Below are 26,324 nucleotides of genomic sequence, written 5' to 3'. Positions count from 1 at the left end.
GAGCCTTATCATCTGCACCATTTCTGATACTTGAATCAAAAGACATTAGAATACGATGGCATGACGTCTTAATCATGGGTAACTTTGTTTTAATTCGTGCTGGCAACTCTATGCGATTTTTAGTATCAACGTGACATACTTTTGATAATTAGTCATTGAAAACGAATTCCTACACAAAAACAATGTATGGACGAAATGTTCGTTACACAAAGGAGAAATAGCGAATTAATTTAGTCACTTAAAATAATGTAAAATTACATGCCTTTTATATGTAAAATCGTAAAAATATCGTGTTTTTTCGTGATTTCTCAACTAAAATTATTGAATAGCTTCGAAATAAGCAATTTAAACACCGTAGTGTCTTCGGCAAAGTTGTAGAGTATTGTACTAACTATATCCTAACGGTATTTTCGGCACCCTTTCGGAGCAATTTTCTGGATTTATGAGTAAATTTCTGTGAAAACGGTTAAAAAAACACAAAATCGATTTGATACACCTTTGAATCTTTATCAATTTGGCTCAATTTTGGACTGAAGACTTGTTTTTGCATGTGGATTGATAATTTGATGTGTCACGGAGAATCGGAGAAAAAAAGTTTCAAAGTGAACAGGTCTAGTGTTTATCCCCGCTCTCCTTATCACACCCTCTAAAGCAATGCTAAACAGCAAACAACAAAGACCACCACCTTGCCGAAACCCTCTGCGAGATTCGAAGGGACCCGAGAGTGTCCCTGATACTCGAACTACGCACATCACTCGATTCATTGTTGCCTTGATCAATCGTATCAATTTATCCGGGAATCCGTATGCGTGCAAAATCTATCATAGCTGGTCGAACGGCGAACATCTGGTCCATTGTAGCGCGTTCAGCCATGAATCCAGCCTGATACTGCACCACGAACTGTCTTGCAATCGATAATAGACGGCATTAAATTTGAGAGTGTATCATAAAAGCATCGCTCAGTATTGTGATCGCGCGATAATTCCAGCAATCCAACTTGTCGCCGTTTTTGTAGATGGGACACACGATACCTTCCATCCATTCCTCCGGTAATACTTCCTCCTTCCAAATCTTGGTAATGACCCAGTGTAGTGCTCTCACCAGTGCTTCTCCACAGTGCTGGCTACTGCGCGTAGTCTTGAGCCATTTCTACGTTACGCAGCTGCTCGATATTGAGCCGCGACTTTCGACTCCGACAGCGAATAGATAGTGATCCGAATCAATATTCACACTCCCAAGTAACACACATGTTATATGAAAGTTACGACAGCGCAAGTTTTGGTTGTATAGAAGTTTATTTTACGTTATTTCAACACAATGTTAGAATTACGTAAAATAAACATCTATACAACCAAAACTTGCGCTGTCGTAACTCTATTATAACATGTGTGTTGCTTGGGCTGCGATATGTGCATACATTGGTTGGTTATATCCGAGAAGAATTTACCGTCGATTAGAGCGTGGCCTATTTGGTTTTCTGTTTGATGGGTCGGTCACGCCCAACGCTCGCCAAATCACGCTCCACCTGGTACGCCCATCGTGCTCTCTGCGCTCCACGCCTTCTTGTACCAACCGGATGGTTAGAAAACACCAACTTTGCAGGGTAGTTGTCCGGCATTCTTGCAACATGCCCTGCCCATCGTATCCTTCCAGCTTTGGCCACTATCTGGATGCTAGGTTCGCCGTAAAGTGCAGCGAGCTCGTGGTTCATCCTTCTCCGCCACACACCGTTCTCCTGCACGCCGCCGAAGATCGTCCTTAGCACCCGTCGCTCGAAAACTCCGAGTGCTTGCAGGTCCTCCTCGAGCATCGTCCATGTCTCGTGTCCGTAGAGACCCACCGGTCTTATTGACGTCTTGTACATGGTACATTTGGTGCGGGGGTGAATCTTTTTTGACCGCAGTTTCTTCTGGAGCCCATAGTAAGCACGACTTCCACTGATGATGCGCCATCGTATTTCACGGCTCACGTTATTGTCAGCCGTTAGCAAGGAATCGAGGTAGACGAATTCTTCTACCACCTCGAAAGTATCCCCGTCTATCGTAACATTGCTGCCAAGGCTTGTCCTGTCTCGCTCAGTCCCACCTACCAGCATGTACTTTGTCTTAGACCAAGCCCACTCATGGGCTCCATCAAGCGTTTTAACGTTATGTAGAGCCCCGAACAAAGAAACAAACCGCACCGGTCGCTGCTAAGTAGGGCTCGAAAGCGAAAAGTTTACGTACGGTTCGTAGCAGGGCTTAGAATATAGAGACACGCAAAGTACGATCTCTATCCGTAGGCTCGTGCGCTCTCTCGCGTTTAGCTCTCTGGGTAGCGTAAAGAGGAGACGAAAGAACATGAGTATGGATTTGTTTTCAGGTATGTAGTTTCCAGAGAATGATTTTCTTGTTTTGTATAGGTAGGAATTTATTTTAGTTTGCATCAAATATTTAAAAAATTAACTTTTACTTGCTTTGAAATTTTCTACCAAATAATATCATAGATCGTTACACGAATAACACAACAAATAGTCTGACTTACAATTGTGATAGAGTGACAATACAAACGCAGAAAAATAATAGGTTTAAAATGACAAGCTTTGCTTAAATATGTTATGAATAAAGTTTTCCCTTCTTCGCCAATTTTAGGATCATGTATATCGAAAATGTATCGATTTTCTCTTAAAATAGTTACGATTGTTCATAATCGCACTTTTAGTTCTTGATTCGGCCGATCGTTTCGAAACTAATATTTGAAATGTATAGTGATTCAGTGAGTTTTGCTATTTTAACACGTACATGCTTGAGCCGGGGTTTCTACGCTGCAAGTAAAGTTTGGTTTCGAACATTTAGAAAAATGTCCAAATAAATAACTCGCGAAGTTCGTTCCGACAAGTTCCAAAATTATCGTCATCCGTCGCAGATTCCGGTAAGAAGATGTGCGTATTTCCTAACCCGAAAAGATACCATTTGACGGTAATAAGTGACCACAAGGTTTTCTTTCTCCACTTTCCGGGCTGAGATTCCCCGCTTTGAAAGAGCTGTACCTCGCCTTTCGTTTTGTCGTGTATATTTCGAAAAAGGCAAAGGAGTTTTGGTTTGATTGCTATTTTTGAAAATGGTGGTCGTCAGTGGGTGGTTTATTCAATATAAATTTAAAAATATAAATTAAATAAACGAGACATTAGGAAGAAAGTGTGCGAAATGGGTAACTTCACCCTTGTAGAAATAATAGGGCAAAGCAGAAAAAAAATCTGCGACAACTTCATATGTGAATAACACCGATCATACAGAATAGGAGGTTCGACATTAGATCTTTAAAAACAACCCAACAATAGGGGAGATTTTTTTAATTGTAGCCTTCGCTCCCTGCTGCTTAACACAATTATAGAAATCGACCAGAAATTCCACTCAAACTGATCTAATCTTACCATCAATAGTGCGCCGGAGGTTAGATAATAGGCTTGACGTTTAAAAGCTTCAAGTGACGTCAATCGGCCTTCAATCGGCCGCGAAGGAGATTACCGAAGGTCAAGTACATTTGGAATTTCCGGAGAAAGTCGGGGAAGAAAGAGTCGTGATCGAACCCAAAACTGAGCGAGCCTTCAACGTAGGCCGTTACACTACCGAACTATTTCGAAGAAGTTCGTAGGAAATACCGAACTTTCGTGAGTTCGTTCGATGGCACCTTCCCTAAACTGAGGATCACGGTTCCATTTTACTTTCGTTCGATCCGCAGATTAGTGTTGAAGTGTCGTTTGGTAGTTCGTTGAAAAAGTCGTTAATTGTAGGTAACAGTAACGTGGTTATATATCTGTAATTTAATAGTTCTTTTGTTAGTTCCTAGTTTCACGTTCGAATTAGGAGAGAAGTGCTTAAGGTTTGTGCGTTTACCTCAATAGGATCATCAGGTAATGTGTTCATTGTCATTGTGCTCGTTATAGAAACCTCGTGCATGTGCTAATGGTGCTTGAATAGCCCGCGGCTTTTTTCTTTCCCAGCGACACTTCCTGCTGTTCGGTACGGAACTTGCGGCGGATAAACTCCGCCGAAAGAAGCGGCTCGTCAACACGCCGTTTAGAGCGAATTTCCGTGGTCGTCAACTGCCACTTGCCAGGCCCGTTTAGAAGGTCAGCCGAGGATTCGCACCCCTCCCCCCCCCCCCCCCCCCTTCCACGTGGCAGTCCGGGGTACACGTGTCTCCAAGCGTCGAATGATCGCCTTCATCGACGCGACACAACAGGAGCGCAGAAGCGCCCAGCAGGTCAGCAAAATCCCCGTAGCTGCGTGGTGAGTCATCTCCTTTTTACATCGTCTTTTTTATGGAGTGGGGCGTCCGGTGAGGACGCCTCGGAGGACAGTTTTTTGCCGACCATAAGGTCGAGATCAATTTGGACGTCTAGTCTGAAACAGCGTCCGCAAATGTGAGGTTGGGTGGTTGCTTTAATCCAAAACGTGCGCACGTATTTCATGACCGGCTCACCCAACCCTATTGTGTAAGACACCCGGGTGTAGCAAGCTTGCCGCTTTCGCTTGTCGCATCATCGAGGGAGAAACATCAATGGAACGCACACAAGAATAGAGCACAGGCACAGCGGTATAGGACTGTTGTGATAGATCGATGGACAGATAGATAGAGATAGAATACAAACGCACGAGAGAGTAGGATTGGAGAAGGAATATATGTAAAGAATGAAAATGATAAACGAGTAGCATGCATCTAGAATAAATCTTTCGTTTTTGGTGTTATCATAGAATAAATGTGTTTAGTTCTGCAATGTGAATGCGTTTGTAAATCAGAATTAGTCCTGCGAAAGATCTGTTAGATTATGGTAATGTTGTCCCGTTACTTCGCGTATTTAGTGTAATGTTGTTTGCGTGGCGCAATTTGACTGAGTCTTGCGTACTCCCTTCTACGCTGGTAGCTCCTTTAGCGGGAAGTAGTGGAACCGCCAGTGATGAGAAGTAGCACGCGATCCTGATGTCGCGTTGCGTTTAGGTAGGGTATCGCGCCACTTGGGCGGTGGCTTCTATATTCGTCTGTTTTCCACTATAACTCAGTCAATTTTGAACCAATTGACTTGAAATGTTGTACACGGATAGATACTATACCTATCTCAACACATTTCAAAAGTTGTGTCAATTGGTTCAAATTTGACTGAGTTATAGTGGAAAACAGACGAATATAGAAGCCACCGCCCAAGTGGTGCGATTCCCTATGGGTGACATCTTACCGCGTTCTTTGGAGGAATGGTTTTGTAGGGTATCGGGTTATGTAGTTGGTAGGGTAATTACCCCAGTTAAGGTGTAGGAAGTAGATGCGCTGGCTCGATCCTACTTTCTTCGGGAATTTCAAATGGACTCGCCCTGAAGAGTCTCAACCGGGCAAATTTAGAACTTGTCGTGCGGTCTCCTAACGGGGTGGCGCTTAAGCCGCATGATTTATTCCCGGATCGGCCAGTGCCGGCTACACAATATTACACATTTATTCATAGCTCTATTATACACATTTTCATATATGTAAAACATATTCATCAACATGTAATCTGGATCGTTTGGTACACGCATCCTTCCTCCTCTGTAAATTCAAGAAGTACCTTGCCGAAAGAAAATATTCTGTACTCCAAGTATTTCGAAGAATCATCTTTGCGCGTAAATGCAACGCAATAGACCTGGCCGCTTTGATGCATGTGTCCTGATATGCTGCAAGCATCAATATTGACAAGAAAAGTAACACGATTGCTTTCCAGGGTTATTCCGCGTACTGGCTGCGTATGTATAAGATAAGATTAGAGTAGTTATGATTTTTCAAAGATGCTTTGACTGTACCTAACTCAATTCAGATATCATAGAAATACTACACTTATTTTTTTTTGTAAAAACAAACTTTAATCATACCGATAAAAAAATGTAGTCGAGCTGCCAAGTTTCATCAATTAAAATGGGCGGTGTGCAGGACTGCCATATTGTAGGTTCCTCGTTATAGAAAAAGCAAGGCGTTGGATGTTTAAATACAACAATTGTTGTATGAAGTGCAAAAAAAGAGAGTGGGCTCATTATGTACTTTCACAAATACGCAGTCTACTTCAAGCGCATAGAATCTGCTTCCAACAAAATATTAATATACCAGTATATAAAAGATCGCAATGTATATTAAGATTTCCGATTGATGCCTTGTAATTAAAAAATTGTGACTGAGTACAGAATTAGCTGATGTTTAAATACACGTTTATGAAAAAAGGTTGCGCAAACTTATCGCAGACTGTTAGAAGACAGGTTCTACTATGACCAGGATTCAAGAATCTTGACCTACGCGAAGTTGTAAAGGAGACAAGGGATGTAATTATTCAATAAACCTAATTATTAAAAAAGATGCTCAAAATCTCAAATTCAGATAAATTTCTTGCGAGAAAGGCAACATGGATATCGAAGAGATGGATATTATTTTAGATATTATTATTATTATTATTATTATTATTATTTTATTTAAGAGGTTTTAAATTTTATAAATTCATTCGCCTCTATTATTTTAGATAAAAATTCAACCTACAAATCATTTAGAAAGCAACAAACATATAATTTAAAAAAAGATTGCTTGAATTTCGGGATTAAATACAATCATACATTATTGAGAAAATGATATCTTTAAACGCACCAAAACAGGTAAAAATCTCCAAGGGAATTATTTATTTGAGTTCAATTCTTACTAAAAGTTTTCAGTCTTATCCAAAACCCCTTCTTTCAAAATATGAGCACAGATTATTATACTGAATAAGATTTGCAATAACACCATAGAAATACACAAAATATTGTGATGATTTACAGAAGTGCAAAAAACCGATGGTACGGATAGAATAGAGACCACCGGTGCGCAAAGGCGACCGATCATTATTTTACTCACATGGAAACGAACGACCGGTGCGAAAATGGGTGGATAACGAAATTAAAAATCGTTAACGACGTGCTGTTGCGTGTGTAGTATGAAGCCCACGAGTGGGCTTGGTCTTAGCCACATTCGCCACCAGTCCGACCTTTGCTGCTTCACGTTTCAGGCGGGTGTACAGTTCTGCCACCGTTCCAAATGTTCTAGCAATAATATCCATGTCATCCGCAAAACAGACAAATTGGCCGGATTTCGTGAAGATCGTACCCCGGCCGTTGAACATAGCAACAATATTTTTGGGTATATGGTATTGTATGTAAGGCATTCCAATCTGCTTGCGCCACCTAGTGAGCCAATTCTGAAGTTAGTTGAAGGATAATGTACAAGGTATGTTATGTATGGTATAATGAAGAAAAAAAAAAGATTTTTAAATTTATAATGATTTTCTTTTATTAATCTTCATAATCAGATTCTGCACCAGAATCACTCTCAAAATTTAAGGCTATGCACCAAAATTCATTTTCTTGTTGTTCGACAACGAAATCATCATCCATCGTGGTGCTATCTTCAACGTTCCGCGGTGGTTCATTCTTTATAAAATCGACGACTGCTGTGTTTGTTATGTCCAACAGTCTCTGGATGCCAAGATATTCGGATGCTAGAACTAGCTCTATCAGCACATTCTTCTCGACTTGAAGAAATTGTCGTTCCCATTCACTGATAACCGGTATGCAGCCGTCGTTCTCCTCCAGCGGTTCATCGTCAATGTGGTATTCTGCCCACTCCAACACTTTTTCTAGGCTGCTGGTGCTCACGTTCGGTACCGGAATTGCTTCTTCGATCTTTGCGGTCCTAAACGGGTCATCCAACATTGAATTGATGGTGTTCAAGCACTTGTAAATTTTCGGGGAGACTTCAAGAATTTGCTCGTCTTCCGACTGCAGCTTGATTTGAGGTATCGTTCTTGAGGGCATTTTGTCTCAAGTAAAGCACTGTGAAAACTCTGAAATATGAATTGTTACTGCGATGATTGCTTGAAGCGCCGTGCCAGTTTATATCATCGCTAGGTAAATTACAAAACGAAACGACATTATTTTGGTACATACGTGCATGCCGAAAAAATCAAATATACCCACGGAAGTAGGTAAACCTATTCGAAGGCAGTGATCTGAAAGCTCGTGACCATCACGGGATTGCCACGCAGGACATTATTTTGTATCAACCTTCCAACGTGTTTAGTAACTAACAGCATTCCATAGAAAAGTACTCTTTCCTCTGCAACGTGCGCATAATCGTCTTTACTTTGTAATCTACCATATCTTGCAAAGGGACGCATGTGTGGAAGACCGCTGCTTCCTACCACGTTGAAAGGGTGTTAGAAAAATTTGTCTCGCGTGATAGTCAAAAGTGTTTAGATTACACAAGTTTACAAAATAAAACGAAAGCCGTGAACTTCTGTCAACGACCAAAATTTTTGAAGCACATTTTAGTGCTGATTTCGAAACCGACCTTCAAAAATTTTTAAGTAGAGCAGTTTTTGAGTTTTAGCTCAATATCGAGTTTTACAACTTTTCAAAATATGTAATTTACTAAAATTCAAATATATTGCGTTTTGTTCAACCAATTTTAAATCTTTTTCCATAAATTGAAAGCTGACTACAATACCATTTGATCATCTGAATACAGGTTTTGCGTCAGATTGATGAAATTCAAGATATTGGCGAGTTTTAGGGACGATCTTCTTAAATTTTAGCAAAATTCTCAAATTTTTTTGTAGAAATGTATTTTTTTCAACAAGAAAAAACCAACTTAAAAATTCTTTCTCGACGTTTATTTGACATATCATATGTAGGCGAGTGACAGTAAAAAATTCAGCTCAATCGGAGTATTGATTACGGAGAATGAAATGTTTGAAGTGAGCGACTTTGCTTAAAAATAGAACAAAAATCGATTTCAAATCATCAACCTTGTATGGAAAGTCGAAAAAATTTGTAACAAATAGTACATTGGAACCTTATAATGCACAATGCCCCACGTTGGGCGCCAATGTAACGAATAAATTGAAACCTTATAAATGTACATTTTATTTTCCGTATCGGGCCCCACGTCTGGGAACTTAGATACGAAAAGTAAAATGGAACATTACAAATGCACAAAACACAAACATGCAACACACAACATTAATTTGTGCCCAGTCATCCATATGGATAACGAAGTCCAATCCCAGGATGACGAGGTTTCATTATTGTTCTTGGTCCATCAGTCAAATCCTGTAATCGTATTTTTTCTGGCAGTTCGCCTTTTGGTTCGCAGCATTTGTTGCTGCATTCATAGCTTGTTTTAGTCTAGGAATTTCTAATCCTAAAGGGGCATCTTGATTTGAGCAACAACACAATACCGTCTGCAATTTGATGTCCGTGTTAGGGGACGGCTTGCGTATTTTGTACTGAATAGCTCCTGAAATGTTTGGAGCGCTATAAATGCACATTAAAATTCAGGGACGGATGTACAAACCACAGTATAAACTAGAAAATTAACTGACAAAATGTTCACAACTATTTACAAACGTAACACACTCCATGCAACAATCGAAGAATTTTCCATGAATTGCATTCTCCAATTCATGGAAAATTCTTAAAACTACTTTATATACGTCACAACTAATTTACAAACGTAACACAACACCAGCAACAGCGGAAGAATTTTTTAAGAATCGAAATCGCGATTCATGAAAAATTCTTAAACAGTCCTATTTACCATTCTTTCAAGTGGTCGGTTGATGGCAGCGATGATCATTTTATTTGGTGTCACCAGACTAACTAAACTACGTAAGCCAAACGCTTACCAGATAACTCCGCGAGTTAAATTGCCACCAGGCTAACCTTAAACTAATTGCCACCAGGCTAATTTAAAACTGATTGCCACCAGGCTAACTTAAAAGTAATTGCCACCAGGCTAACTTAAAACTAATAACGCCAGCGAATCCTGGCAAAGGGTATGATCTAACGCCATCAACCAACGGCCAAAGAACTGACATCAACCAAGCACTTATCCTTTATCTATCTTTACTGTTGCGGACACTCATATCTGATCTACTCTAAGTTTACGTAACCTAAACCAGATGGATCAACAAAGAAACACTAAACTTTAACATGAACGTGGGTTTTTTAGTTGGGCGCCAATGTAACAAATAGTACATTGGAACCTCATAAATGCGCAACGCCCCACGTTGGGCGCCAATGTAACGAATACATTGGAGCCTTACAAATGCGCATTTTATTTTCCGTATCGGGCCCCACGTCTGGGAACTTAGGTACGAAAAACAAAATGGAACATTACAAATGCACAAAACACAAACATGCAACACATAACATAAATTGTGCCCAGTTATCCAAACAGATAACGTAGTCCAATCCCAGGATGACGAGGTTTCATTTTTGTTCTTGGTCCATCAGTCAAATCCTGTAATCGTATTTTTTCTGGCAGTTCGCCTTTTGGTTCGCAGCATTTGTTGCTGCATTCATAGCTTGTTTTAGTCTAGGAATTTCTAATCCTAAAGGGGCATCTTGATTTGAGCAACAACACAATACCGTCTGCAATTTGATGTCCGTGTTAGGGGACGGCTTGCGTATTTTGTACTGAATCGCTCCTGAAATGTTTGGAGCGCTATAAATGCACATTAAAATTCAGGGACGGATGTACAAACCACAGTATAAACTAGAAAATTAACTGACAAAATGTTCACAACTATTTACAAACGTAACAAATTTCCGCTCTACTGTAATTTTTTTCTTTCGCGTTTTCGAACTCAGGGCATGATTCTACACCAAAAATGATCATCAGCTTATCGAGTTCAAAAATGCTGTAAACTAGTGTTACTTATACGTTGTTTTACCTAACAAAACAGCGCCGTAAAATTGTACCTAACGACGATATAAGCTGACTTGAGACTTCAAGCAATTATCGCAGTAGAAATTCGTATTTCCGTTCCTTACCAGCTCATTACTCAGTTAACATCGTGAGCTAAATCGCCGCGGATTGTTGAGAATAGCGATACGATGGATGATGATTTTATCGCTGAACAAAACCAAAAGGACTGCGATGGCGACGATATAGAATATGTAACTGATTGTGATGACTGATTCTGATCATCATCGTCATCAGAATCAGTATGAAGATGATAAAGATGCTGAAGATGATAAGTAAAATAATTTTAAAATAAAAAAGTGTGTCTGTTGATCTACTATGAAACTCTTTGTTAGTCGTTGCATGAAACCTCTATTTATTAAATTACTTATGCAACTTCATTCAAATTCCGTAGTTGAGTTGCATGATTGCTAATTAAATACGTAGAGGTTGAAGATACATTCTACCGCGACATAACAACGTTTTGACGTCTTTGTGGTCAGATTATCCACAATAACTCATAAATACATCCGTAAATCCCAAATATTTTTATATATTCGAATTACTTGTCAAAATTTCAGTAAATATGATCTGTTGAACATTTAGTATTCATTGCAAAGGCTTGTTTGAAATTGGAATTTGTAGCGTGACGTTACAACTTTGTAACGTCACGCTACTCGTTCCCATTTGAACATAGTTCTCCAATGAAACCTAAATGTTCAACAGATCATATTTACTGCAAACTCTAGAAGGAATCCAAATATGCAAAAAAAAAAATTGATCAGTTGACAGCAAACGGTCGTCACGAACGTACGCGTTTCTATAGAGCTCCGTGTCTATTGTGCGTATTTCTATTGTGCTTCCGAAACAGTCAATTAAGTGATTGGCGCTCCCCATTAGGGCCTTCTGGTGCCGAAAGTATTTTATAACCTCAAACGGAAGAGTTCCGGGCTCCATAAAGGGGCCCATTGTGCTAACTGACTGAGTGAAACAACCGCGTGGTGATTGATTGTTCGTGATCGCATATTTTCGAGAAGAAGGAAAGAGTATTTTTTCGCATTTGGGTGAACCGCGGCACGTGAGTGACTGAACGTGGTCTAGTGTTATAGTGGTAAAGAGAGTAGCGAGAGAAGCGTAAGAGAGTGCGTAACCACCGTTCTGCCAGCATGGAGCTGGCAAACGGCCAACGCTTCCGCCCTGGGGACCCTGGAGGGTCTGGAGGTGGGCAGAACCCTGGAATAAACTGGCGTCAAGGTGAGTACATGGGACCCACGCTCCCATCGTATATGGACCGAAATGGTACTGGGGGTACCCTACAGTATCTCAGGATGCAAGCCACAACTGGATCAATGCCTAAGGATCCCTTCCTGCTGCGCATTTCAGTTGAGAAACACGTCGGAGCACGGATTGAGGGTGCCTTCAAAGAGAGTCGTGGTGTATCTTATGTTCTCAAGGTACGTAGTGTGGCACAGTTCAACAAACTGCTTCGCATGGAAAAGCTGTGTGGTGGGACTCCGGTATAAATCAGTGAACATCCTCAACTGAATCAGAGGCAGTGCGTCGTCTCCAACCAGGATGTCATCGGCCTCAGTGACGACTACCTAAAGACTCAGCTCGCCGCTCAAGGGATAAAAGATCTCCGGAGAATTCGACGCCGCCTGCCCGATGGATCGTTCATCAATACGTCGACGATTATCCTTACTATTAGCGGTACGGTTATCCCAGAGCACGTTGGTTTCGGATGGACAAGGTGCAAGACAAGGAATTATTACCCGTCACCAATGTTGTGCTTCCACTGCTGGTCTTTTGGACACACCAGCAAGCGGTGCACTGAACCACATCGGATCTGCGGCAGATGCTGTAAGGCTCACCCTGAACAACAAGTCGCAACTTCAACGGAAAACGGAATCAAAGCACCCCCTACGGATGGTCTCCCTGGAGAAAATTTGGGAATGAACAGGTTTGCTTGTACAGAGTTAGTGTTCTGTAAGAACTGCAAAGCGGATGACCATGCAGTATCTAGTCGGAAGTGTCCTATCTACCTGAAGGAGGTTGAAATTCAGAAGCTACGAATCGACAACAACATTTCCTACCCACAAGCCCGTCGTGAATTTGAAGCACGTTTAACCACTAGCACCAGCGCTACCTCTTATTCAGGAGTGGCCGCAGCGAGTAAGGATGCGGAGATTGAGAACCTCAAGGCAGCGATGCGCCAGATGCAAGAGGACTCCAAAGCCAAGGACGTGAGAATGGCGGAAATGGAAGCCGCTCTTCGCAGCCCAAGTGTTGGTGAACGCCTCGACAAGGTTCGGGAACATGGAACCATTGAACAGCTCATCAAGCAAGTAGCCGATTTAACTGCCACTGTTCAGAAGCTTTAACGAACGGTGGAGATCAAGGACCAAATAATCTCAAAACTGATGACAGAAAAAAAGTGTGCAGCTATCCCTGAAGCCGAAGACCTACTGACAGTTTTCTCGATTGCGGATTCCCAAGAAGAAATACCTGTATCCCAGGATTCGATGGACTTCATCCCGGCTACCGCTGAGCAAAAACTAGAAACGAAGGTTCAGAAGTGGATCGACCAAACAAGATTAAATAGCGCAAACATCAGTTTGACACCGAAAGCTGTAGAAAACTCTGCAACAAAAAAGGATAAACGGCTCAAAAAACGAGGCAAAAGCTCCATTGAGGAAGGTACATCAACTGACGAAAGCATATCATCTGTGATATCGCAGACCTCACACCATACGAACTACACTAACAACTCTATGCTGAACAAACGGAACCATGAAGGATCAGACTCTAGTAACGACCCCGGTAACGCCCTCAGCCTGCGGCGGAACAATAAGTCCCGCAAGCAGGAGGAGAACAAAAAAAATCACTCGAAGAAGTAAACCACCCATTTCGCTCAGTTCCTCCAAATCAACGCCCCCCACGCAAGTGATCAATGCGTCGAAGAAAGAGTGTTTCCCGGCTCATCAACCTTCGTAGTCCCCAATGCAATGCGTGACTTATTCGTACGCTTCGGTAGAGTCTCCGGAGCAGTATTGAACCTCCGAAAAACTACGTCCATCGATGTCGGTTTCGTCAATGGGAATCCGATCAATGTAGACTGATTGAGAACAGTAGAATAACCAGCCACAGAAATCCAATGTCGCGACTGTTCGTGTGACTAACATCTAATTTTCCTCGCCCTTACAGCGTCAGTAGCGGTACTATAAGCGTCAAATAAATTTTGTTTACTAAAACAAAAGGCATTTAAAAATGGCAAAAGGTTATTGCAACCATAACAAATTGCAAATGCTCCATAGAAAATCAAAAAGCGCTCCATAAAGAATGAACATATGTTCCATTAAAATGTGCAATGTTACCCATAATTAATTGAAAACGTTCCATACTTTATAAAAAATGTACCGGTAAAACATAAAATTTTCTCATTAAAAGTCGAAATTTTGCACCAATAAATAATACTGAAATGCTCCATAATAAAATACCAATGCTCCATAGAAAAATACAAATGCTCCATTAAAAATTTCAATTGTACCCATAGAAAATTGAACATTGCTCCATAGAAAAATTAAATTGCACCATAAAAAATTGAAATTGCACCATAGAAAATAGACAAATGCTACATAAGTATTATCGAACTGCACCACATAAAATACAATTTGCTCCATAAAAAATTGAAAATTCTCCATTACTAAAAACATTTGCACCACTAGAGCAGTGCAATGTAAAGCAGTTCCACCCAGTCGTATTAAATTATGAGAATATGTTATCTATGGAAGATTTTCAATTTTTCATGGAGCAATTCATATTTTCTATGGTGCAGTTTGATAATACTTATGGAGAATTCTTTTATTTTCTTTGGTACAATTTCAATTTTTTATGGTGCAATTTATTTTTTCTATGGAGAAATTATCAATTTTCTATGGGTACACTTTTAATTATTTATGGAGCATTTGCATTTTTCTATGGAGCATTTGTATTTAACCATGGAGCATTTCAGTTTTATTTATTGGTGCAAAATTTCACTTTTAATGAGAAAATTTTATGTTTTACCGATACATTTTTTATAAAGTATGGTACGTTTTCAATAATTTATGGGTAACATTGCACATTTTCATGGAACATATGTTCATTCTTTGTGGAGTGTTTTTTGATTTTCTATGGAGCGTTTCTATTTATTTAAAGGTGCAATAAATAGGCTGCCTTTAAAAATAATCAATTATTACAACTAAAGTTATTAAAATAATTAAATAAGAAAACTGAGTACAGCGTTATTGGCGTTCTAGTGTATTTCTATTTTGAGAATGGAAGACGAAATAAAAATTTTGGGTGTGAGATTTACCAACTCTATCCGTCGTGTCCCATAGGCTACTGTAGATGATATTTCAAATGCTTTCGACTATTTATTTGCTACACTGCTGTTCTACGCATAATTGTCCCATGTTTAAGAACTTGAAACTGATAAAAACGCGATTAAAGATTCAAAAAGTTTTTGCTCTGTTTCGACAAAGCGATTCAACAAATTGAATTTTAGTTTTCATAGTATTGTGTGAAATCACTTATATTTTCAGGCCTGAGGTACTTTAAAACAAAAATTTATACACATATTTTTACTAAAAAAAGTCATAGTGGGACTGTTATGCCTAGAAACGTGATCCTGTCGAGTGAATTTCTACGCATATCAGTCCCACAATAATTAATTGATTTTTTTTAACAAAAACTGTTACCTTCTCTTATAGCATAACAAGCATTTATTCATAAGGCTCAAATGTCTCAAAGCAAAACGGAGCCGAAAGACAACATAAGTGTGGTTCCACACTTTAACGCGGTCCCAGCAACATTCTGTATGATCGGATAGGTTAAAACCAGATGTGTGAAGGAGTTCATGAATGAGTAAGAAAATAAGTGAATTTGGTTAGTGTATAAGTGTTAGCTGCCTCAAGCAAGCTCCAAGATTGAGTGAGTTAGTGAGTGAGTCAGTTGCTGACTAAGAAAGTAATAGAGCTTTGGACAGAGAGCTGTTTCGGACTCTCACTGATGTCTAGTGATTCGCGAGTGGTTCCAGAATTAAACCGTGTAGTCTCATCTACAATTTTGTGAGTGATGAAGTGACGTTTATTCCAATGATGATGAACAGTGCGACGGAGACGAGACGAGGAATAAGTTCGACTGCGCTGTACAGACGTTTCTATGGGAATGGCAGCGCTACCATGAATGGTTTTTGGTGAGATTGTTCTAATCGTAAATATGTATAACAAATTTAGCTAAATACGTGCCGGTTTCGAAGATTGTCTTTGAAACAGGAAGTGTTTTTGCAATATCATTATCCAATTGATAACGGTAATGCACGCATGCGGGGCTTGTTGTAAGTGAAAGTGACCTCGGAATGGACGTGAGTAACCAGACATTCTAAAACGGGTCACTAGATCCCAACAGAGCTATCACCTTCCAACCCTCAAAAACCTTTCATTTTTTTAGACCCATATCTCTGCCAATTTGGGTCCGATTTTAAAACCCTAGGTCTCATTCAAAAGATAATAAATCAAAGCAACTGAGCATGATTTAAATGAACATTTTTCAAAAATGTTTGTATGTAAACTTAAGCGGAAGTTGCCAAATTTTCTAAAAAATGAAAATAAACTTACGGCAGTGTCGCTGGATATTGAGTCGACAAAATTTTAAAATGAGAGCGGTAATATAACCTATTTTCAATTAGCTTTCAACTGCTTTTTACCGAACTTGGCTAAAAAATCTAGGAAAATACGTTATTAAGTAATCGTAAAACACTTCCCTCAGCGAAGTGGCCACTTTCTGGCCAGTTTTGAAACCTAGTTTGCGGCACCAGATTTCCGGAACATCCGGAGAAGTGGCCAGTATATCCAAAATATCTTGAAACATGGTCCAATACTCTTGTTTTGCAAAATCATAAAGTTTAATATGTCACAAGCTAGATTTCAGAACCGGTCAGAAAATGGCCACTTTCCTTGGGGCACCAGATTTCCGGAACATCCGGACAAGTGGCCAGTATATCCGAAATCTCTTGAAACATGGTCCAATACTCTTGTTTTGCCAAATCATAAAGTTTGATATGTCACAAGCTAGATTTCAGAACCGGTCAGAAAATGGACACTTTCCTTGGGGCACCAGATTTCCGGAACATCCGGAAAAGTAGCCAGTGTATCCGTGGGCAGTGTATGTAGGACGTTGTAGTATGACGAGTGAGTCTCTGAGTATCCATGAAATTAATCCACAACCGAATCAGTAAAGAGATCCCAGTTAGTTGACCGGAAATGCACTGTTGCGAAGTAACAGAACAATGGATTATGTCTAACACTTCCTCTCTAGCAAATACCATGAAGGTTGGGCGGATGTTAACCCTCTAATACCCAAATTTTTGATTTTGATCTAAATATCATTTTTCGTCATGTTTAAACGATTAATTTAATCGATTCAAACATGTGTTGGAAGGTGATTCTTTTTAATTCTCGATTTCGTGAATTTCAGTATTTGATTTTTCTAATTTTTATTTTTGAACATCCCCACAATTTTATAATTTTCCTGGAAGCCTATTTGGGGTACGGATTTTTTCAGATGAAAACATTTTGAGATTATATGATTATTGTTGAAATATTTTTATTTTAAATTTTTTTCATAGAAAATTTTATTTTCCGTGTAATTTTAAGGAAAATAATTTTAGAGTGTATTAGATTCCCTTAAACTATAAAACTACGATAGAATGACATGAGAAAAAATTAAAATATGTTAATTGTAGCGATTCAATACAAAATAAACAATAACTTCTAGAAGGTAACTATAACATCAATTTTTCAATGATTTTAAAAAAATGTAAAAGCGATTTAGAATACACCAGAGGGCCCATACAGCCGAGGCGGTAAACGCACGGGTATTCAGCATGACCATGCTTCATTGAAAAATGTGCAGAAGCATTTGGGCCTCCGGTTTGCCTACTGTTTAACCTATCCCTGGAACAAGGCGTTTTTCCGGATGTATGGAAATTGTCGTCAGTCATTCCTATACACAAATCGGGCAGAATTCATAATGTAGAAAACTACCGTCCAATATCGATACTATGTTGCTTAGCTAAAATCCTGGAGCTTCTTATTCATGATAGAATGTATTCAGCCGCAAAACCGATATTTTCCGAGTTTCAGCATGGCTTTGTGAAAAATCGCTCAACCGTAACGAACCTCATGAGCTACACGAGCTTGTTGAATACCAGCCTTGAAAAACATTGCCAAGTAGATAGCATCTATATAGATTTTGCGAAAGCTTTCGATAAAGTACCGCACGCCTTAACGCTGGAAAAGCTTGAGAAATATCCCTCAGTGGCTCATAGCTTGGTTACGTTCTTATCTAACTGGTAGATCCGCTTTCGTTAAACTGAACTCCGCAAAATCTGACATTTACACCACGCCTACCGGAGTGCCTCAGGGAAGCCATCTGGGCCCGTTAATATTCATCCTGTTTGTTAATGACCTCTGTCACCGTATAAGTTCTCACCGCTTTATGTTCGCAGACGACTTGAAAATGTATAGGATCATCAGTTCCGTCGTCGACTGCATTGCTCTGCAGCAGGACATCGATACCGTAGATAGCTGGTGTGTATCTAATGGTATGCTGTTGAACGCCGGGAAATGCAAAATAATAAGCTTCCGAAGATCTAGGCCTCTAATTAGCTTTGAATACACCATAGACGGAGACAAAATTGAACGTGTTGAATCTATAAAAGATCTCGGAGTGATTATGGATTCAAAGCTAAAGTTCAACGAACATATATCTCTGACAACGGCTAAAGGTTTCTCGCTGCTAGGCTTCGTTTGTCGTAATGCCGCCGATTTTGATGACGTGTACGCTCTCAAAACCTTGTATAGCTGTTTTGTGCGTAGTGTACTCGAATATGCTGTGCCAGTTTGGGCACCATATCATGAAACTCAGATACAACGTTTAGAACGAGTTCAACGCAGTTTTTTGAGGTTTGCACTAAGAAGGCTTCCATGGAATGGCCCGCGGAGACTACCACAATACGAACAACGATGTCAGCTGATACGACTGGAAACTCTTCGTGAAAGACGTAAGTTCCTACAGATGATGTTCGCATTCGATATTTTATGTGACCGTTTAGACTGTCCAGATCTTCTACATCAAGTCAATTTCCATGCTCCGGCTCGTCGTTTATGTCACCGACAATTGTTCTGGGTTGCTCGGCATTCCACAGCGTATGGTCAGCATCACCCGTTTGAGAGATGCGTTTGCTTATTAAACAGTGTACCGTTGTTTGATTTTAATTTAACTAGAACGACTTTTAAAACTAGGATTAGGCAATTAATTTAAGTAACCAAACAATCTGTACAGCTATAGCTGAAGATGAAGTTAATAAAATAAAAATAAATGCTGAGGGTGACGGGTTCGATTCCCGGTCGGTCCAGGATCTTTTCGTAAAGGAAATTTCCTTGACTTCCTTGGGCATAGAGTATCTTCGTGCCTGCCACACGATATATGCATGCAAAATGGTCATTGGCAGAGGAAGCTCTCAGTTAATAACTGTGGAAGTGCTCATAGAACACTAAGCTGAGAAGCAAGCTTTGTCCCAATGAGGACGTTACGCCAAGAAGAGAGAGAGAATACACCAAAAACCATTTTGAGATATACAAAACAGTCCTAAATATCAGCCAAAAATATAAAAATTTTGATTTTTTACGAAACAAATATTATAAAAATGCTCAAACTATACCCCGTCTAAAGGCGGGGTTGGGTATTAGAGGGTTAAGTAATCCAAGATCTATACGACTTGAGAACTCCATCAAACTGGAGCCTCTCAAGTCAATGTCTGAGCTGATGAAGATGATATGATGAGCAAGAGCATTCCTGCCAACAATTAGCGGAAGGCCTTTTAAACTGCAGTTTGCGATTACTTGTTTCGTAGGAGCATTCGTAGAAGATAGTTCATCATGCGCTATTTAAACTGAACAACAGACGTATTTCCTGTTGAGGATTTCGACAGATACATCAACAATGATAACACATACAGGGTGTTAGGTTCCTGAGTGCAAACTTTTTAAAGTGTGATAGAGAACCATAAATGATGAAAAAAAATGTTCTACGCATATGGTCAAATCTCACCCGTTACGTAGTTATTGAACTTCCCATGTTTTTAACTCTTATTGCCTTAACTGGCTATAACTTGAAAATGGTCAATGTTATCGCAGTTTTTTACCCTTATTCGAAAGATTATTGAATTTTCTATCAAATAGCACCTTTGAATCGATTGGTTTAGTTAAATAACTAAGTTTTCTAGAGCAAATAGCTCAAAAGTAGCGTGTTTTATTTTGTTTTCGTCAATTATCTTTGAAAAATGTGTAATAATTTAAGATTATTTCTTAGACAAAGTTGTGGCCCCTGTTTCACTCTACAATTCGTTCTCTGACATCAAACTTCTATCTCTTATCGTTTTTTTTGCAATTTCGATTTAAATATCGCATTTCAGATCATAAATTTGCAACTGTCATGGTTAGCACTTTTTTGAGCACTGTGCCGCACATAATCAAAATCAAAATCAATAATAATAAAAAATATGGGAAGTTCAATAACTACGCAACGGTTGAGTTTTGACCATGTGCGTAGAACAATTTGTATCACCATTTAGGGTCCTCTATCACCCTTTAAAAAGTTTGCACTCATGAACCTAACACCCTGTATATCTCTGGTGGTTATTTCAAACACGAGTGTAGCAACAATTGCGTTGTTGGCAAGGACACATGCTCGAGGCATGGCACGTAAGGTAGGTATTTCATTTCCACTGAAAGTAGCAAACACCGGGTTTACAAATTTTCCTAGATAGAAACTCCCCTAACGAAAGCAAGATTCTGGTGCTAAAGCCACCTGTGCTGTCGCATATTGGCATCTAGGATGGGACGTAATAAATCAAACGCCCACACGAAGATGTTCCCACGGCTCTTGTTCCTCTTCTAGTCCTATTGGGGTCCATTATAATAAGTTGCTGTTATCTAATATCCAAGTGTGCGGGTCCGTTAGAGCATATGCTCAGAAGAGGATCAGATGTCAGCCGCTCTCGAGGAGAAGAGCAACTGACGAAAAACTGCAAGTGTCGGGGCTCGGATTCAATCCATGACCATCCACATATGAAAGAAACGTGTGAGCACTACACCAGAAACCTCGGCTTGGATGAGAATTGACTGAGTTATAGCAAAAAATCGACACGTGCAAAAAATAAAATCGGGATGAAAATTCTCGATCGAGTCAAATTACAGTCACTAGTCTGGTGGACAGAACTATCAGAACCAATTGAAATTGACATTTCGAGTGAGCCTGAATATGAGGGGATTATTGTATTCGTAAAGATAATAAATTTATGTTTTAAAAATACAAAGTCTGCTGAAAGCTTGAACTTTTTATAGTGTTGGCAGTATATACTTCAGTTGCCAGTTCTTTAGATTTTTTATTAGCCAGACTGTACATATAGTGACTGTAAGTCAAACCAGATATTTGAGCATTGATTCGTACGTTTGGTCAAATGTTTGAGCATCTTTAGTAAAATTTAATCAGCATGAAACTATCACTAGAAATATACCTATGATGTAAAATTACCTAAATGAAATTCCACATGCCGTGTACTGACCACACACAGCCAATCAGCTGTGCACAAAACAACCGGCAAACAATAAACAAACAAAAATTTACGTGGCACGCTCACTTCTCAACACCTTGCCCAGCTCTGCCACCAAACGGTGCAATAATTCACGCACTACCATTGCGGGCTGGTTGGAAACAGCCCGAGGGGAACATTCGAAGCTCGATCCAATCGACAAAATGGTGCAATGCGTTTTATGATTCGACGAAGGTAGGTATGTACCTCCAACAGCCGCACTTCTTGGCAGTGACCAAATTGGGTGGCTGTTGATGGGCTCCAGCAGAAATGGATGGGGCGCATATTTTCAATGCCAACTCGTGTTTGCCTGATTAGCACGTGTGGGGCCACATATTCGGAGCTGGACTGGACATGTGTTTATGGGCGTGTAAATCGTGAGAAGTGGGTCTCGGTGCACTGCGCTGGCTGGTGCGCATTACATTATGAATTGCATCGTTTCGCTCTGTGGTCAGCTGATTCGCGAAGAAATCAGAGTAATTCAAAAACACAAAGTGTTAAATTGCAATAGGCTATTTGAAGATGATAAACATGGAGGTAAAAATCGGCTATGCGTAAGTTAAATAGGCGCATTGTGTTTGAATCATGCATCCGTTGATTTGAGAGCTTAATCTGATATGCTGAAAAACTTTGTCGAAGATCACGAAATAATCTAAAAAGTTATACCGTAGTGACATAAACCCTTAAATGTTATTGAAAGCCAGGTATATCTTATTATTTCGTAAAATTTAGGTACTTAATTTCTGTTGTCTATTTGTTCAAGCTTTGAAACCACTGAATACAATAATCGACAATCAATTTACAATGTCAAATCCTTGGTCAAATCACACCCTCTAAAACTAAAGCTCCGCGCACGCCACCAATGAAAAGTTCAACGAACGGACTCCACAGCTATACGCCATCAGACGATCGCCGATTTCATTGGCATTGCACAGCACGGGCTGTGACATAATCTAACAATCCATTTATTCCACCACGTTTGCAGCTCGTTTTCCCTTGGCATCCTGTCCGCTTTCAGATTTGCACCGCTACCCCTTATAAGCCAGTCTACAAGTTCCCTTGAGTCTTGGTTCGTCACTGCACGGAATGTGATTTCAGTGTCACCTGACAGACGCAGTGACCGGCTGGGCTGAGCATTCGCCTGAAGGCAGGTGGTGCCGCCAATGTGGCATGCGTGAAAACAAAACAAAAACCCACTGACACAGTTTGGAGCGGAAACATTTCGTCTGATCACCAACGCCCAATAATGTAAAAGAAGGAATAGACGTGGAAAAAAGATGCATTACACACTTATTTAAGAATTACGAGTTCGGTAACTATTTTTACTGGGCTCGAACTGTTAAACAATGATTTGGCGACAAATCAGCATTTTTGTTTGAAAAGATACCGAACTTCAGTAATGTGTTCTACATTTTACTGAGTTCGGTTATTTGAGTCGCTTGTTACCCGGTAATTTTCATATTACACCGAAAAGGGGGAAAAAGTCAGTGAAATCAACTACCGATTTTCAGTCATCATTGCTCCTGTACCGAGTTTTCGCCAATGTAAACGAAAACAAACTGCTGCTCTCACGGGCAGCTGTCAAACATCCATTCATCATCATTTTCCAGGAGCAGGAGCAGCAAAATTGTTATCGAACTCAATTTTGCCGTCCATAGTAGCAGAAGACTTGATCTTTTCATCATCCCGTCAACTCACAGGTAAGGAATACAGATTCTGCGACGAATTAATGGAGAAGGTTATTATGCAGGACTAGATCAGGGAAGATACTGCAATGTGAGGCTTCTCCCGTGTGGTTCAAAGATGGATTTCCCTACACACTTTAGCACCAGCAGCATCGCGGATCTAGTTTTGTTCAACCACTTTCGTAAATCCGTCGCAGATTCTGTACTGTCCTCCCAAGAGCTGACAAAGATTTAAAAAGACGGTCATTTTGCCGGCATTCATGACTATCCGCAATGTACCTTTGCAAAAATGATTAAATAACACAAAATGCGAGGGAGTGCGAGGTACGGGCAAGTATTGTGAAACTGGGAAACTCGGTAGTCAGCTGTAAACAAATGAATAACTGAGAGTCAGTAAATTTCCCCAACAAAAATTACTGACTAGCTCAGTTATTATTTGACAGATGATCAACTTTTCAATTTACATACTCTTCGGTAATTCAAAAAAATACCGAATAGTCAGCAGTTCAAAAACCCAGTAAAATTTTACCGAAGTCGGTAATCTAAACTAGCTGTGTAGCTTTATTTGTTTGACTTTATGTGGTTACTGACCTTCACAGCGAAAGTAGAATGTCTCAAGACTTTACAACAGATAAATGGTGTTGAGATGGGCTTCTAGTTTACCTGAAATGGTTGTTGTGCGAAAAAAACGCCACATAATTGAGCAGATTAGAATTCAAATTATCATCAATCATTTCATTTTGAACTTTTATGGGTCACCAGCTAGCAGCAATTAGGAAATTGAGTATTTTTGAATGCCCCCAAGTGGGGTCTGAAAATTTTTGGCAGATACCTGAGCACACTCATAATGAAACTCTTGCCACGTAAGTGATAAGTTTTTAGCAGAAATATTATTTTTAATTTATTTTATCTGTATGAACGAGATTTTTAACTCTAGCTAGTTCATCTTTACTTCTCTTCAGAAGGAAGAACTCACATTTTGCGAGTTTGTCGGAAGTGGGATTCGATCACAGGTCCTCGGCGTGACAGTCACGTGTTTCAACCACCACACCAGGTCCACTCCTCTTTTTAGCAGATTCCTTACGAGAACCTCGAAAAACTTTTGCGTGATGATGTTATTTTTGTAGTTTTTAAAAGATGTTTTACCATTTCCGTTTCCGAAGAAATCTCTGCAAAAAATACATACAAAATCATTGGAAGCTTCGCTTTGAGATCTTTTGCATACTTTTGACAAGGTACTTGGTAAATTTCTTCTTGATTTTCTCTAACCTACTCATCAGATCGGAAAAGATTCCTTTGAAATCCTTAACCCATTTTTAGAATCTACACACTTATTTTAGATTTAGAAGTTCGGTATTTTTTTCAACTGGGCTCGAACTGTAAACCACTCATTTGGCGACAACCCGGGAGCTACTTGACAGCTGCCGAACAACGTCAGCGTACCTAAAAAATTTGGTCCGGGTGGTACTGTCAGATTCAAAGCGGCAAGTGCTACTTTTGATAAGGACGAAAACCGACAATAACAAACCGAACAAAAAATATTAAAACATTAAACATTTGTTGTTTCCGCTTTTTTGTGGTAGGTAAATGCAAATTAAGTGCGGCACTAGGGGCAAGACACTGTGCAAACGAGAGCAACTCTGAGAAATTCTGAGTTACTCCTTTTATCGATGATCGACGAAATTTGTTGAAAGACATCCCTAAAACTGCAATTTTCATTCAGCACACGCAACACTTTGCAGTTTGACATTGGTGCCAGATCACACTTTGGCATAAATGGGAGAAATTCTGAGGAACTGTGACGAATTCTGAGCAACACCTCGAGCACAGATTTGCTCTCGTTAGATCTGTCTCGCCCCTAGGTGCGGCATGATGAATTTGTTTACTAGAAGCGAAAATTATATCTATAAAACAAGTAAAGGCAAAATAGTCGGCTTTTATAAAATTAATAAGAAACTCATGTTTTCTTCTAGCGCGGTTATTAAGCACCAGCAAGTAATAAATTAGGTTACTTATGCTAACATTTTACAGCTACATATCTGGTGGCCAATCCAAAATGGAAGTTAAAAATAATCATTTTCAGATTTTTTTTTTCGAGTTTGATCTTCGGCTTGGTCTAGCATGCACAGTCACCAATTAATATGGAAGACCGTTTAAACATGTGTTTTTATTATATTTTTTACAACAACAAAAAGAAAAATCAAAATAATTTCAATTTAATGAACATTAGTTTTTGCACTTCTGTTGAATACGTCCTTTTGATACGAAACGCTAGCCTCTTGTTGGCTTCCACTCACCACGAAACAAAAAGATGTTTTCGCATGGACAAAAATTGTTGCGTCAGTGAAGGATGGACCCGTTGTTTACGAACAGTAGCGACATCTGCGATTTGCAAGTAGGTACGCGAAACTGAGCTCATCTGTCAAGTTACGGAGGGGTTGTTTGGCGACGTATCAGTAATCATAGCGATGATAAAGCGAACTTCGGTAAAATATTTCACATTTTACTGAATTCGGTAAATTATGAATGTATTTTTTAAGTAATATCAACATTTTGCTGAAAAGTTGAAAAAAGTCAGTAGAATCATGTACCGACTTTCGGTAATCATTTTGATTTTGCTGAGTTTTCGTTTTTATGAAACAAAAACAAACAGCTGCCCGCGCAAGCAGCTGTCAAATAACAATCGTTTTCAATTTTCAGCAGCAGCCGCCACAGCCGCAGCAAAATTATTGCTCTTTTTGCTCACTATTTTCAAAATCGGTCAGGAAGATAATTTTTTCTGTGGTTTCACCAACTTACAGGTAAGGAATGTACATCAGCGATACATCAGTGGAAAAAGTTAATTTGCAGATCCAAGAAAAGAACTTCTGCAGAAGTTACATACAGCGCCAACGATACTTCTATTCCCTGCAAGCTGTATTTGCAATTCATGCAGAAGTTCCAACGGCACGTCACCAGCACCGATGCAGTGCCTTAAAACCGCTCTTTTCATAATTCCGTCAATGATCCTTCGCTGTGCACCCTGAAGTTGGCAAAACCACAGAAAAGGTTGATCATCCTGCCCATATTTTTGAATGGCAGTATTGAATAGCAAATTGAAGCAAAATCAAAGCCAGGAAGCGGGATTCAGAGAAAAAACTGAAAAAATCGGTAATTTGAAGTAAATAAACCGT

At 39.7% G+C, this 26,324-nt stretch overlaps 1 protein-coding gene and 1 long non-coding RNA gene across 4 annotated transcripts in view; both read left to right on the top strand.

The window, feature by feature from the left end:
• Nucleotides 1-26,324, top strand: part of LOC109404342 (uncharacterized) — a 438,368-nt gene that overhangs the window by 386,199 nt on the left and 25,845 nt on the right. The gene's annotated exons all lie outside the window — the stretch shown is intronic.
• Nucleotides 17,087-25,375, top strand: LOC134288248 (uncharacterized). Its single transcript, XR_009997839.1, has 2 exons — nucleotides 17,087-24,749; nucleotides 25,014-25,375. It is a non-coding gene; the product is annotated as an uncharacterized LOC134288248 (long non-coding RNA).

Source organism: Aedes albopictus, chromosome 2 (assembly GCF_035046485.1).
Source record: "Aedes albopictus strain Foshan chromosome 2, AalbF5, whole genome shotgun sequence".
Classification (NCBI taxonomy): domain Eukaryota; kingdom Metazoa; phylum Arthropoda; class Insecta; order Diptera; family Culicidae; genus Aedes; species Aedes albopictus.
The sequence above is the reverse complement of the archived record's forward strand: the minus strand, read 5'-3'. Positions and strand labels throughout refer to the sequence as shown.